We start from the raw sequence: 14,217 nt of genomic DNA, 5'->3' as shown, positions 1-14,217 counted from the left end.
GAGGCCTATCTGCTTCGACCCAGATGGAACGTGGGCGTTTCCCCGCGTCTGCCTTTGCATGGCTTGGTTTGACCTTAAACTTGGGAAAACGAATGCGATTGTTTAGGCTTTCACCACCAAACATCATTTTCCCTAAACAATGTTTCCATCACTACCTATCCTGGCTCAGAGTTGAACTATTGATCTGGGCTTAAGTAGGGCTTAGCTGTGATTGGCTATTTCATCACAGGACGCGTGAATGTTGAGTCAGCAAGGCTAAGCGAACTTCGAACTTCTTGGAACTTCTCGAACAAGGCACAAACTCCAGACAGCTGCCATCTGGGAGGTTCTTGTTGTCTCCGATCTTCACTCAGGTTCGTGTTGTGAGGGAGCTGACCTTTTCTACCCACCGTGATATTAAGTATATCTGTTTGGACGGTGCCCTTGAGTGACAAGTCTCACTGATAATTTCAAGCAGAATGTGATCCCTCAAATTACACAGCCGCTAACATTTTATGAGATGCCTGCTTCAGAGTATGGCCGTTAACATTTATAGAATTCTTAGGATTTGCTTAGTTCTTTTGTGTTTTAAAAAAAACGTTTCCTACTATCCTGTGGTATTTAGCTATTGCTGCACAGAAACCAGCTACCGGAGGAGCCTAGCAACGTGTGACGTGTGTTCGTTGCTCAGTTCAGAGTGGCCCCATGAGGGTCCTGCTGCTCCAACAGGATTAGACATGTATCTGTGGCTATTGGCTGGGCCCCTAGGTGATCCAATGATGCTCTATGTGTCTCCCATCCTTGGCAGGCCATCCTGGACACATTCCCATGGCAGAGGCATCAGAACCCTACAACGCCCAGTGCTTCTTTGAGGCCCAGGTTGGGAACTCCAGCTTCACTAATTTCATTGTGTTCTATTGGCTAAAGCAAGATATTACTTTTACTTTGTATTATTAATATTTTTAAAATAATGAGTTAGTGTGTGTGTGTGTAATATGTGTGCCGTGTGTTTGTGTGGAGGCCAAAGGTTAACATCTCTTGTTTTCCTCTGTTGCCTTCTACCTCACTGCATAGCTTTGATTGTCCTCAAACTTGCCATAGTAGACCAGGCTAGCCCAAACTCACAGAGATCTATCTCGGCCTCCCAAGTGCTCAGATTAAAGCACTACCACTCCTGCCTTCTCCATCTTTCTTTAAAAAAAATATTTATTTTATTGTTAATTGTGTGTGTGTATATGTGTGTGTGTGTGTGTGTGTGTATGCTTGTGCGCGTGCGTGCGCGCATGAATTTGGGCAGATGCCCTCAGAGTCCAGAAGGGGGCGCTGGACCCACTAGACATGAAGGTAGAGGCAGTTGTGAGGCGTGGATGAGGATACTGGAACCCAACTCTCCCTTAAACTTTTTTTAAGTTGCAATAAAAATGTATCTATTTAGGATTGCATTTATTTATATGCTTTGTGTATAGGAGAATTGCATCCCACAATACGTGGGCAGAGGAGGTCAGCAAACAGTTTACAGGGCTGAGTTCTCTCTTTTCACCACAGGGGTCACAGGGATTGAACTCAGGCTGTCAGGATTGGCAACAAGTGCCTTTTACCAACCGAGCCATCTCATCACCACAGAGGCGCTTTCACGGTACAGCTCTGGATGGCCTGGAACCCGCTATGTAGGAAGTCAAGCCCCGGGATTCACCTGCCTCTGCGTCCCCTCTGCTGGGGTCATGGGCGTGCACTTATAGCATCTTCAGCAAGGCTCCATTTTAGAACAGAAAAAAAAAATCTGCAAAGTGACTTGACAAAAAAGTGTAAATATGGGGATGGCAAAGAGTTGTTACTCTTCCAGCTCTTTCATCCATCCAGGACGGCAAGGAGATAGCCATCACTCCTGTTTGTGGCAGAAGAAATGAAGGCACAGATGAGGGGGGGCGTAACAAAGGTCACAGGGCTGGAGAGAGGGAGTGCACAGAGCTGAGAGAGCCCAGTCTCTTTTTGACCGTTCTGGACAATTTGATTAGAACAGATCTCCAGTGGATCACCGACGAGCACTCTTGAAAATGACGTGGTGTCTTGGCGGAAGTGGATAAATGTTCGTCTGCCCGGCGGCGAAAGGAGCTGGGCGGTGGGTTTTGATTTCCTGTCGTTCAGCCACATTGCTGAGTCTGCGTTCTCACGCTGCTGAGACAGCAGAAAAGTTAAACTTGATTCTTCCCAGAGATCTCAGCCCCCGGAGGTCGTAAGTCAGTTCTGTTGCTGCGCACTGGGCACCCTTCCTTCGTGTGAGCAATCCTTGGCTCTGTGAAGGGGCTCACCTTCCACTACTGAAAGCCAGCACTGGCTGGGTGAGAAGGTGCATATTTTCATTCCAGCACTTAGGGAGGCTGAGGCAGGCAGATCTCTGTGAGTTCAAGGCCAGTTTGATCTACATAGCCGGTTCCAGGCCATCCAGGGCTGCACAGTGAAAGCGCCCCTGTGGCGGTTTGGGTGAGAATGGCCCCCCATAGGCTCATATAATTTAAAGTTTGGTGCCTGGTTGGTGGAATGGTTTGGGAAGGATTAGAAGTATGGCTTTGTTGGAGGGCTTAGAGGTTTCAAGAACCTATGCTATTACCAGTCTCTGTCTCTGTTTTTCTGTCTGTCTACCTTGTTGTATCTTAAGATCTAAGTTCTCAGTTATGGCTCTAGTTGTCATCCCTGCTGTGTGACATATCTTTGCCATGACGGTCATGGACTCTAACCCTCTGGACCATCGGTTCTTAACCTTCCTAATGTTGAGACCCTTAAATACACAGTTCCTCATGTCAACATTATTTTTGCTGCTACTTCATAACTGTAATGTTGCCAGTATTGTGAATCGTAATGTAAATACGCTACATGTAACCACTGCGAAAAGGTCACTCACCTTCCTGAAGGGGCTGTGAGGCACGGTTTGAGAACGGCTGCTCTAGAACCATGAGTCCCACATTAAATACTTCCTTTTCTAAGTTCTCTTGGTCATGGTGTCTTGTCATGGGAATAGAAAGGTAACTACAGCATTGTTTCAAACAAACAAACAAACAAACAAACAAACAGCAGCAACAACAAAGCCTCATCAAGGCTGAGGGTACACTTGGTTACCTGTAGGTTCCATGCTGCAGTTTAGAACCCCAAACAGGACAAGACTGTCTCAGCCACTAGCAGTAACAACAGCCACGCCATATTCAGGCGGGGGAGGGAGGTGTTTGCACCTTGGTGTTCAGTGTCCGGTATTGTTGGCAGAACCAAGTGTCCCCAGGGCCACTGTCTGCCAAAGCATTGGTGGCATGCATTGGTTCCGTGCTGGGCATTGCTCTGATTGCCAAGCCTTCAAATGTGGCTCTTTAAACCACCTAGAAGAGTCTCTGTGTTCACATGTGTGCATTTGCACGTGTGTGCATGCACGCACATCTGTGTGTGTGCAGTGTGCACTTATGTGCGTGTGAGCACGGAGGTCAGAGTATAGCCTCTGTTGTCCTCTCTCTCTCTCTCTTTTGCTCTCTCTCTCTCTCTCCTCCCTGGAACTTTGCCAAGTGGGCTCAAGGAAGATGAAATATTGTAACTTGTGAGTTGTTTAGGACCCCACGGCCCGGCCCGGCCTGGGACTGAGAACAAAGCAGAACAGCCCCCAGGCATGCCAGGGCAGGGCTGTTGTTAAGGCATTCCTAAGAACATCTTGATTGTAAAGATGAAAAGGTATGCAAGGACCAGCAGGGCTATATTATCTGAGTTAACACCATCTGGCCGGAACCTCCCCTCTGTCTACTGCCCCTTGACGCCGGGAAAAGTCATACATCAACTGGTTGCTATGTGAACAAAGATAAGCCAGCCCACAGGAACAAAAGTCCTGATGCCCTGTAATCTTTCTGTTAATGTTTGAATAAGCCAATAGTGTGTCGCTATGCTGAATTCCACACCCCTAAGCCCCTTACCCCATAAAACCCCTAGTTTTCGAGCCCCGTGGCCGACATCCGTTATCTCCTGTGTGGGATGCATGTCCGTCCGGAGCTCCGTAATTAAACGTCCTCATGTAATTATATCAAGAGATGGTCCTTCATGATTTTTTGGGTGCACGCCGAATCGGGAGTTGAGTGGGGGTTTCCCCACTAGGTTCTATCAGGGTCAGTTAGCTTCCAGGGGTCCTCTTGTTTCTGCCTCCCATCTCACCACTGCTGGCTGGGATCATGGCTACACACCACACAAGAACTTTAATGTGGGTTTGAACTCAAGTCTCACTGTGTATGAGGCAAGTGTTTTACTGACTGAGCCATTTAGCAGTCATTATCTTTTGCTGCTGGCCACCACCAGCTCTGATCCTTTTCAGTTTCTTCCCCATTTTGGGGCCTTCTATTGTGCCTCAGCACGAGAGATGGGTGTATTGGGTTAGGGCCACATTGGAGCCCACTGGCAAATCCACTCTCCCATTTACCCTCTGTGATGGTTTGTATACGCTCAGCCTAGGGAGTGGCACTTTTAGAAGGTGTGGCCCTGTTAGAGTCAGTGTGGCCTTGTTAGAGTAGGTGTGTCACTGTGGGTGTGGACTTTTAGACCCTTACCCTAGCTGCCTGGAAGCCAGTATTCTGCTAGCAGCCTTCAGATGAAGATGTAAAATTCTCAGCTCCTCCTGCACCATGCCTGTCTGGATGCTGCCATGCTCCCGCCTTGATGACAGTGGACTGAACCTCTGACCCTGTAAGCCAGCTGCAATTAAGTGTGGTCCTTTATAAGAGTTGCCTTGGTCATGGTGTCTGTTACAGCAGTGAAACCCTGACTAAGGCACTCTCCAAGCTCCAAAGCTTTCTAGTACTTCTCGGCCATGTTGGTGATGTCGGTGTCTGGGAAGGCTGCCCTGCTGCCCTGGACTCTCTGTTGTGCTTTTGAATGTGACATGTACTCCTCAGGCTGATAGGTTTGGGGGATGTGACTGGCTTCTGAGGAGGTACCCACTGCTGAGACAGCAGAATTCCCAGTCTGAACACTGGCAGATGGCAGCAGTGTGGAAGATGGGGCCTGGTTGGAGGAAACAGGTCTTAATGGTGTAACCGGTCCCTAACCCACTCTGCCTTTACCACATGTCTCTGCAGTGGTGGTATTCTGCCTTGTCCTAAGCAATGGGTAACTGGGTCGACAGTGGAGGGCACTGTTTATCTTAGGTTTCCATTGTTGTGAACAGACACCATGACCAAGGCAACTCTTATAAAGGACAACATTTAATTGGGGCTGGCTTACAGGTTCAGAGGTTCAGTCCTCTTATTATTATCATTAAGGCAGGTCATGGAGGCATCCAGGCAGGCATGGTGCAGGAGGAGCTGAGAGTTCTACATCTTCATCTGAAGGCTGCTAGCAGACTGACTTCCAGGCAGCTAGGATGAGGGTCTTAAAGCCTACACCCACACTGACACACCTTCTCCAACAGGGTTATATCTTCTAATAGTGCCACGTCCTGGTCTAAACATAAACAGATCAACACTCTTTGTAATTGAGGCCCAAACACCTTTCCTGCCCAGCTGTTACTCTCCAATATTTGTCATTGACATGAAATCTGAAAACACATCTGCTATGTAGTCATTCCTTGAGAGACTTCCTGCTTTTCCAGTTCCAGTGTTCCACAGGGACTGGAGGGACAGATTCCTCCACCCTGACAGCTCTGTACCCTTTCCTTCTGGCCCCAATTTCTCTCTCTCTCTCTGTGTGTGTCTCTCTCTGTCTCTCTCTGTCTCTGTCTCTCTCTCTCTCTCTCTCTCTCTCACACACACACACACACACACACACACACACACACACACACACACGTTGAGAATTTCCATTCTGCCATGGGCTAATGTGCCTGACCTGTCGACCCTTCCTGAAAAGGAGAAGAATCCGACAAAGGGCTGGGAATAGCGCCTCTTCCTCAGGAGCCCCTCGGAAAATGAGTTCCAACCACTCAGCTTCAGTCTCTTGGCCACTGATCGTCCTTCTGCTTCATGCAACCCAGCCTGGAGACTAAGCGAAGAGCCCCACATCCAGAAAGCCCCATGCTTTCTGTGCTTGTCATTTCTCCTCTGCCAAAACACATCCCTCACTCTCTTTTAGGAGTCAGAATTCTTACTTAACTACCCTCTGAGAAGAGAGCTGAAGGGGAATCCCCAGTGGAGATGAACGTCAATATTATTCGGATAATAATAACAACTTCAGCAAGTGGCTCATTCTATGTTCTGGAAGCTTTTGGTTGGATGGAATAAGTAGCTCATAATTTGAGTTTTTGGACCGTGGGGTTAGGCAAAATTGTTTGTTCGGGAATTAAATATATAGGACTGGGTGCGTGGGAGGAACTTAGGTTCCCCAGAAATAAGCAGGATGATAATTTTAATGTCATTTTAAATTTAAGTGGGCTAGAAATTACCCATGAGAATGTTGCCTGTTTTTTGCTTTCCTTTGTGTGGAGATGGTAATTTCCTGGCATTTCTTCCTTCTTTAAAGGCCTTATTGAGATTTCTCCATCTGTAAGAGATTATGCTAACCAGGGTTTCATGTGTACAATGGAGTGTTAAGCAGGTGGGAATAATGGGGTGCAAACACAAAGAAGTTGTAGTTCGTCCTTTACCCTACTTAAAACTTTGTTAAAGCTGGAAGCGTTCTCCAGCCCACGTCAAACAACTTTTCTGACTGCTTGGTGGATGGAAATTTCTCTCTCTCTCTCTCTCTCTCTCTCTCTCCTCTCTCTTACACACACACACACATACACACACACACACACACACACAGAGAGAGAGAGAGAGAGAGAGAGAGAGAGAGAGGAGAGAGAGAGAGAGAGAGAGAGAGAGGAGAGAGAGAGAGAGAGAGAGAGAGAGAGAGAGAGAGAGAGAGAGACACCTAGAATGTGGAGGTCAGAGGACAGCTTTCAGGAGTTCATTCTTTTTTTTTTCCATCATGGTGGTCTCAGGGGTTGAACTTTAGGTCATCAGCCTTGGTGGAAAGCACCTTTATCTTCTGAGCCATCTTACCAGCCCTTCATAAACATTTCTATAGTCATTTTACACAGTCGTCTTTGTTAACAAATTAGCACATTTTGCTACATATTATAGGCCTACCTTTAAAACTGACTTAAAATCCAAGTCCCCTCCTCCTAGGTAGTCCTCTTCAGGGAAGCAGCATGCTATAAACTCAACCATCTTTCTCCCTTGTACCCTGGAGTGTATCAAGATGGAGGAGTTGGAAGCAAAGTAGGTGCGTGGGAAGGCTCCCTAGGGTGGAGGATCAGGCTTGGGATGAACTTTCCCTAGAGGCACGACCCCAAGTCCTCTGGCAGCCCCTCCCCAGTTTGATGGAAGGCTCACATTAGGGTGTCTCTTATTTCCCTTTTATGCTGACGTCATCAGGATACCCGCCCCTCCCCCCCACCCCCTCCCCTCTCCCCGCCCGGTTCAGCGGGTCTATAGTCTTTGGATTTTGCTCTGCTTTAAAGCACCAGGATGTGCAGGTCTGAGTCTCTATGAATGCATTCGCAGCTCACAGGCATCATACGTGGCCCCGCAGCTTCTTTGAGTCAGCCTGGGGTTTGGAAGGAAAAGTGCCTTCCTCATGCTACTGACAGAAAGCACTGTGAGACCCAAAGCAAATCACGTAGGGGAGCCAAGATCAGTTCCGCCCTGACCGGCCTGACCGCCCTGACCGGTGAGATAGCTTAGTAAAGGTACCGCCAGAAGAATGGGGTGAGCTCCATCCCTGTTATCTACACGGTGGAAGGACAGAGCCCACTCTGATACAGCTATATACCATGTTATGTGTGCCACACCCCCACTCCCGTGACAAGAATAAGCGTGGAAGTATGTTACTAAAATCAAAGATAGGTTCCAGGCATAGATGTGGTCACAGGGCTGTGGGGTGAATTTTCCGAGAGGTTTTATTTAAGCTGCCACCACATTGTGACAGTGGCCGCTGCTTTAGGAGGCATCTCTGGGAAGAACCCCAGGAATAAGAGTCCAGGGCATCCAGGTCTGTTGTGACACCTGCCACCCTTGCCAAGTGCCCTCTTCCTACCCCAGCCAAGAACCATAGCAGAGGGACACATGGAGTCAAAGTCTCCTGGCTTTCTAGAGACACACGGGTCTTATCAGGCTGGGTGGGGTGAGCTTCCAGGCCCCACAAAGCCCCCTCTGAGAAGGTGAGCTACTGAGATGAATTCTTCTACTTTAATGAGAGTTTCTGGGCTCACAGCACTGCTCTGCATTTTGCTTTCCTTGTTTAGTATAAATGCGATCCAATTTAATCTGCATATAAACACACCCATTGCATATTAAAATCAACATATTATAAACATCAGGCTGAACGCTTTCTTGAAGAAGCAAGCTTAAAAAAATCCATGCATATTAATATCACAGATAAGCCAATTATTATATTGAGTCATAAATAAAAACACAATATGATTAATCTAAATCTGGGCGCTCCGTAAAGCCAAATGTATGATATTCCGATTAGCCTGTTTTAGAAACAATATCATGAACCCTTGCATTTTACATGTAATGTGTTTAAAATTAATTTCCCAGGGCGATATCTTATTTTGTCTCACCTATACTAATAAGGTTCATGAAACATTGATATTACTTAATATCACAATGCAGAGAGGAAGCCATTTCTCTGCTTTTAATCGAAGCTCAGCTTTGGTTTCCATGGCCACCACGAGGATGTCCATGTGTGCAGGGTTCTTGACGATGTCTCCGAAGAGGACAGTGAGACGCTGACCTTGGTTTGTTAAACACTCAGCATTCCATACCATGTGATATAGTAACCTATGTAACAAAGGAACTATTTTTCTGACCATTTGCTGCACTTCAAGTCCTCTGCACAGCAATTATGGAATTTAGTCTTTATATTAACCTGGAAGCTTGGCATCACCATCAGTACCATTACATGGGAGGAAAAATGAGTTTCAAAATTATTTTTTCTCTTTTAAAAGCGACTTAAAAGTTTTATTTCTTTATATGTATGGGCTTTTTTTTTTTTTTTTTTTCCCTTGCATGTATGTCTGTGTACCGTGTGCGCTGCAGTACCCATAGAGGCCAGAAGAGGGCACCGAATCAGCTGCCTCTGGAGTTTCAGATGGCTTTGCGCCAACGTGTAGATGCTAGGAATCAAACTTGGGTCCACTCAAGTCAACTGTTACATGGGACAGTGTCAATCCAGCACTGTTGGGAAATCCTCCCCCTGCTCCCACCATTTGTGTGTGTGTATGTGTGTGTGTTGTGTTGTAAGGGTCTGAAAGTCATTGAAGGAAGACTCCAGACACAGATAGTACACAGAGACAAAGAGCATTTATTCTGTAGAAACAACCAGCATGCAGGGGTGGCCAGCCATTCAAAATGGCATTCCCAGACAAAGATGCAAAGGCCTTCTTATAGGGAGCTGGGGGAACTCTCTAGGCGATCGGCGGTCTCCATTCCTATGTCATGAGTGTCCCATCATGTGATGAGGTAGGGCTGCTCAGCACAGATGGCCCATTCTGAGATAAGATAGTTCCTAATTTTTGTGGTCATCCCCAGGCTGTTCCTTGGGAGGGGGTCTTATGACCTTGTTTCTGGATTTTACGGTCTGTTCCTCGAGTTGGTGCCTATGGCCAATTCCTGGGACTTATGGTCTGTTCCTGGAGCTGGTACCTTATGGCTTTCTTTTTGAAATTAGGCCTGGTCCTTAAACGGAGAGCAATGAGGGTTGTATTGTCCTTTCATGTATGTGTGTGTGTGTGTGCACTGTGTGCACAAAGGAGACTTTCCGGTGTCTGCCTCTCTCACTTTGCATCTCATTTCTTTGTTGCAGGATCTTTCCACTGAACGTGGAGCCAGACTGGACACCAGCAAGCCCCAGAGACCCTCCTGTTTCCACTCCTTGAAATGCTAGGGTGTGCGCGGCCATATTTGGCTTTGTATGTGCACTCCGAGGACTTGAACTGAGGTCCTCACAGTAGCTCAGCCAGTGCTCTTACTGTCTCAGCCATTTCTCCAACGCCGCGTTGTCAGAGTTTTAAAGAGAAGCTGACTACTCAAACTTTTATATGAAATAACTGATTAAAAAAAATACTAGCAACTAAATGAAATGAAAATTGACCACTCTAGAGTGCTGTCCCGCGAGAGTCAGATAAGTATATTCTCACACCGGGTTACAGGTTACCGGTTTTTAGCTTTGCTTTGTCTGTGTCCTGCTGGACGTTGGTGGGTGGAAGCTGGTGCTGGGCTCACTGGGATTTTGATGTGAGAACTCTGGACAAGTCTCCATGCATAAAACTGGATCTATGATTATGAAAATACCCCAGAGCATGCTCTTTTAATGTATGTGTTCACATGGGTGCAGGTGAGCATGTGTGTGTGTCTGCATGTGCATGTGACTCACGTGGAAGCCAGAGGATAGCCATGGGCGTTGAGCTCAGGAAGGTCTTCCTGCCTTTTCGAGACAGAATCCTTCATTGAACCTGGAGCTTAGCGATTAGGTGAGGCTGGCTGACCCCAAGGTCCAGGGATTGTCTCTGCCTCCCCAGTGCTGGGATTACAAGCCCACAGGACCATGCCTGGCCTTTTCTGTGGGTTCTGGGAATCGAACTCAGGTCCTTGAGTTTGTGTATCGAGCATCTGACCAGCCGAGCTGTCTCTCCCGGATTGGAAGGATGCTTCTGTTGCCGTTTCTTCACTCTTTCTATGCACGCGAGAGCGGCTGTGCCATGCCTGAACGCAGGGAAGCCACAAGCCAGGTCATTTTCTTGGACAGCAAAATTCTCTGAAACAAAAGCAGGGAAAAAACCATTTTGATCATTTCGTGCTAAAGAAGTACACCCTTTTCCCTGCAAACACTCAGGGTTTAATATATTACAACCGAGTCTGACGAAAATGTAAAATTCATGCACTCTGAAAACAGAATTTTTATTAATTTAAGCGGGAATCCTAAATCAGTTTTCCCGTAAGAATGCAATCAACGGCTTAGTTTCTCCTCAGACAGACTTGACCTCACAGTTATTTGTTTTAATTCCCCTCCCCTTCCCTCCTCCCCCTTCTGGATATTCCCTCCTTCATTTTATAGAATTCAATAATGGCCAATGTAACAAACGAGAGGATAAAAATATTCCCGAACACTCGAGGGCATACATGGGAGTATAAACAGCGAAGCTCTTCCCCTGAGTCCTATCATTGGTTGGTCCATTTGACTTTATAATTCAGGCTCTCTGCTTATTACTAAATTTAACTCGTGTGTGGAGAGTGTGCCACAGAGCTCTGGCAAACGGCAAGCTTAGGATACGAAATCCCAAGTTACCTATTTTATCTGTACTTCTGTCTCCTTGTATATCTGTCCATCTGGGTCTGGAGCCATTTAACACAATCTCTCAAGGAAAACATGTCCAAATCTTTGTTTCTTGCTCCTTCTTGTTGGCAGAGCCTGGATCCCCCTGTATTTTCCAGTCACCCTCTCTGCTCACCGGCAAACGCTCCTGGTGCAGACGGTCGGTCCCTTTATTATTCCCTCTAAACTTTCTTTGTTCCTCTCTCTGTCTTTTATTATTTCTACCGTGTCATCAGAAACTGACTGCCGGAGTCTGCCAATTAGCCTTTGTCTGTCAGTGCCAGCCTCAGCGTCCTGAGGAGCTAATGTGTGAGGCGAGGGACCAGCCTTATTTCATATGCAGCACTGTGTCCCTACATAGAGACATGCCATTACTGACAAAGTAGCAGTAGATGGGCTCCGATTAGCTGCTGACAAAGTTTGCATGTGTGTGTGTGTGTGTGTGCGCGCGCGCGTGTGCGTGCGTGCATGTGTGCTCCTGTGTTTGGGAAGTGGCGTGGGTGGGGTTTGAAGGGACACCCTCTCACACCAGCAGCAAATTGAACTTGGTCCTACCTTCCCACTTCTGAACCAGCTCTCATGGTTCTAACTACCTTGTACGGTGGTGGTGGCTGTCTACTGGCCCCAGTACCCACCGGATGGCAGGTGACAGGGACTGGAGAAATCCAGTTGTCCGTCACAGGTTCTCAGCTCTCCACCGTAAAGCGTCCCCGGCTCCCAGTTACTGTTTCTCGGTGTCTTCTAGAGTCTCATAAAGAGTTTATGGGAACACTTAGAAAAACAAAAACAAACAAACAGAACCCAAACCCTCAGGCATTGCGGAGCAGTGGTGGCAGAGACAGGCAGCTCTCTGGGAGTTCAAGGCCAGTCTGCTCTATAGAACGAGTTCCAGGATATCCTAGGCCACACACAGAAACCCTGTCTCAAAAAAATAAAACAAACAAACAAACAAAAAACCCCAACTCCCAAAGCAACCTTTCTAAACCAGCCAACCAGTCACTCAACCCCCCCAAAACAAACAGATAAGAAAAAACAAACAAACAAAAATCCCAACAAAGCCCCCAAACCAAACCAAACCAAACCAAACCAAACCAAACCAAACCAAACCAAACCAAACCAAACCAAACTTAAAACAATCCCCAAGAGCAATCAACCGATCAAACAAAATCACAACACCTTCTCCCCCCACAAACAGCCCAAAACCTCAGGCATCAAGTCAAACATTTTATGACATTTCAGAATAATTACACACCTGAGGAGACTCGCGAAAGGAGAAGTAACTTGTCTGAGCTTCCAGAATCAGTGAGTGATTGAGTCAGGATTTGAATTCAGACCTCCCACCCGCACAGACATGACTGGTAACGGTAGCATAGTTATATCAAAATGATACTCTGGGCTGTCTGGATAAGGGGGAAATACTTTTTCCTCTGGATCTGACCTCTTCAAGGACTTCTCACCATCAAAGTGTCGGCTGCAGAGATGGCTCAATGGTTAGGACCACTTGCTGTTCTTCCAGATGGCCTGAGTTCAGTTCCTAGCATCTGTGACTGGTATCGCACAGCTTCCTGTAACTCCAGCTCCAGGTGCTCCAATGCCCTTTAGGTATCTCCCCCCTCCCCACATTCACACATACACCACACACACACACACACACATACCATACACACACACACCATACATTCAACACACACACACACACACCCACCATACATTCACCACACACACACACACACACACACACACACCATACATTCAACACACACACACACACCACACACACCATACATACACCACACACACACACACACCATACATTTACCACACACACACACATACACACACACACACACACACACACACACACACCATACACACACACACCATACATATACCACCCCCCACACCCCATACATTCACCACACACACACACACACACACACACACACACACTCATAAATAAAAACAAAATAAATATTTAACAAATCACAAAGGGATAAAAGGATTGGGGGCAGGTAAAATGGCTCAGTGGGTAAAGGGGCTGTCTGTCTGTCTGAGTCTTATGACCTGAGTTTGACCCCAGGAGAGAAGAGAGTCTGGAAGGTTGGTCCTCTGTGCACTCTCTGACATGCACACTGTACCTGCAATAATAATGACTAAAATAAAAATTAAAAAAGAAATATTCACCGCGCACTATCCAAGATCTTTCAGAAATATTGCTAAGTGCGTATGCACACGAGCAGCGTTGCCTTTTGAAATGTGGTTTCTAGAAGCTGGCCATCTGTTAAGAAGAGTTGAGAACTTTGCAAGTGTTTCTGTGGGTATGGCAGTTCTGGTGTGTGCAGAAGTTTAGGGCCGGTCTCATCTTTGCTTTCTCTACCTCCTTGGGACCTTAGCCACTAGAGGGAATGACGAAATGCTGGCTGCTCCCCTGCAACCTCATAACTCATATCATAACCTCCCCATCAGCACAACAGCCCCCCATCAGCACGTCTAGGAGCCTCGGAAGTATATACTATCTGCAGGACTGCCTGCCGTTCACCCAAGAGCAGCACCCCTTTCCCGCTTCCTCCTCTCCTCTTCCTTCTCCATCCCCCATCCTCTCCCCCCCTCCTCAGCACTGAGACCTGAGCCTTGACATCCCTTGTGGCATGGTCCTAGGGGGAATAAAAGACACACAGAGACACGCATGTGGAAAAGCTGGGTCAGATGGGCCCTGCTTGCTCTGATGGAATGGCACCGATTACCCAGCAATGGGGAGCTTCGGTGAATGTGCTTCTTGCAGTAGGAGAAAGAGCGGTTAGCTGGTCTCCGGGGGGTGGGGGTGGGGTCTCTGCAGTGTCAAGCTGTAAAAGTCTGGAAGGAAGAAACTGAGGTAGTGGGAGTCTGCACATGATGGTCACCCCCTCATAAACACTCACTCTT

At 47.2% G+C, this 14,217-nt stretch overlaps 1 long non-coding RNA gene across 1 annotated transcript; it reads left to right on the top strand.

Annotated features, from left to right (window-relative positions):
• The first annotated feature begins 233 nt into the window (after window positions 1-233).
• On the top strand, window positions 234-10,039 carry LOC115030404 (uncharacterized). The gene is made up of 4 exons (XR_003836011.2): window positions 234-353; window positions 788-858; window positions 1,525-2,098; window positions 9,787-10,039. It is a non-coding gene; the product is annotated as an uncharacterized LOC115030404 (long non-coding RNA).
• The last annotated feature ends 4,178 nt before the right edge of the window (window positions 10,040-14,217 follow it).

This window comes from Mus caroli, unplaced genomic scaffold, assembly GCF_978045245.1.
Source record: "Mus caroli unplaced genomic scaffold, Mus_caroli_1 scaffold_2, whole genome shotgun sequence".
In the NCBI taxonomy this organism is placed as follows: Eukaryota; Metazoa; Chordata; class Mammalia; order Rodentia; family Muridae; genus Mus; species Mus caroli.
Note: the sequence above shows the minus strand (reverse complement) of the source record. Positions and strands in the feature narration are given on the sequence as shown.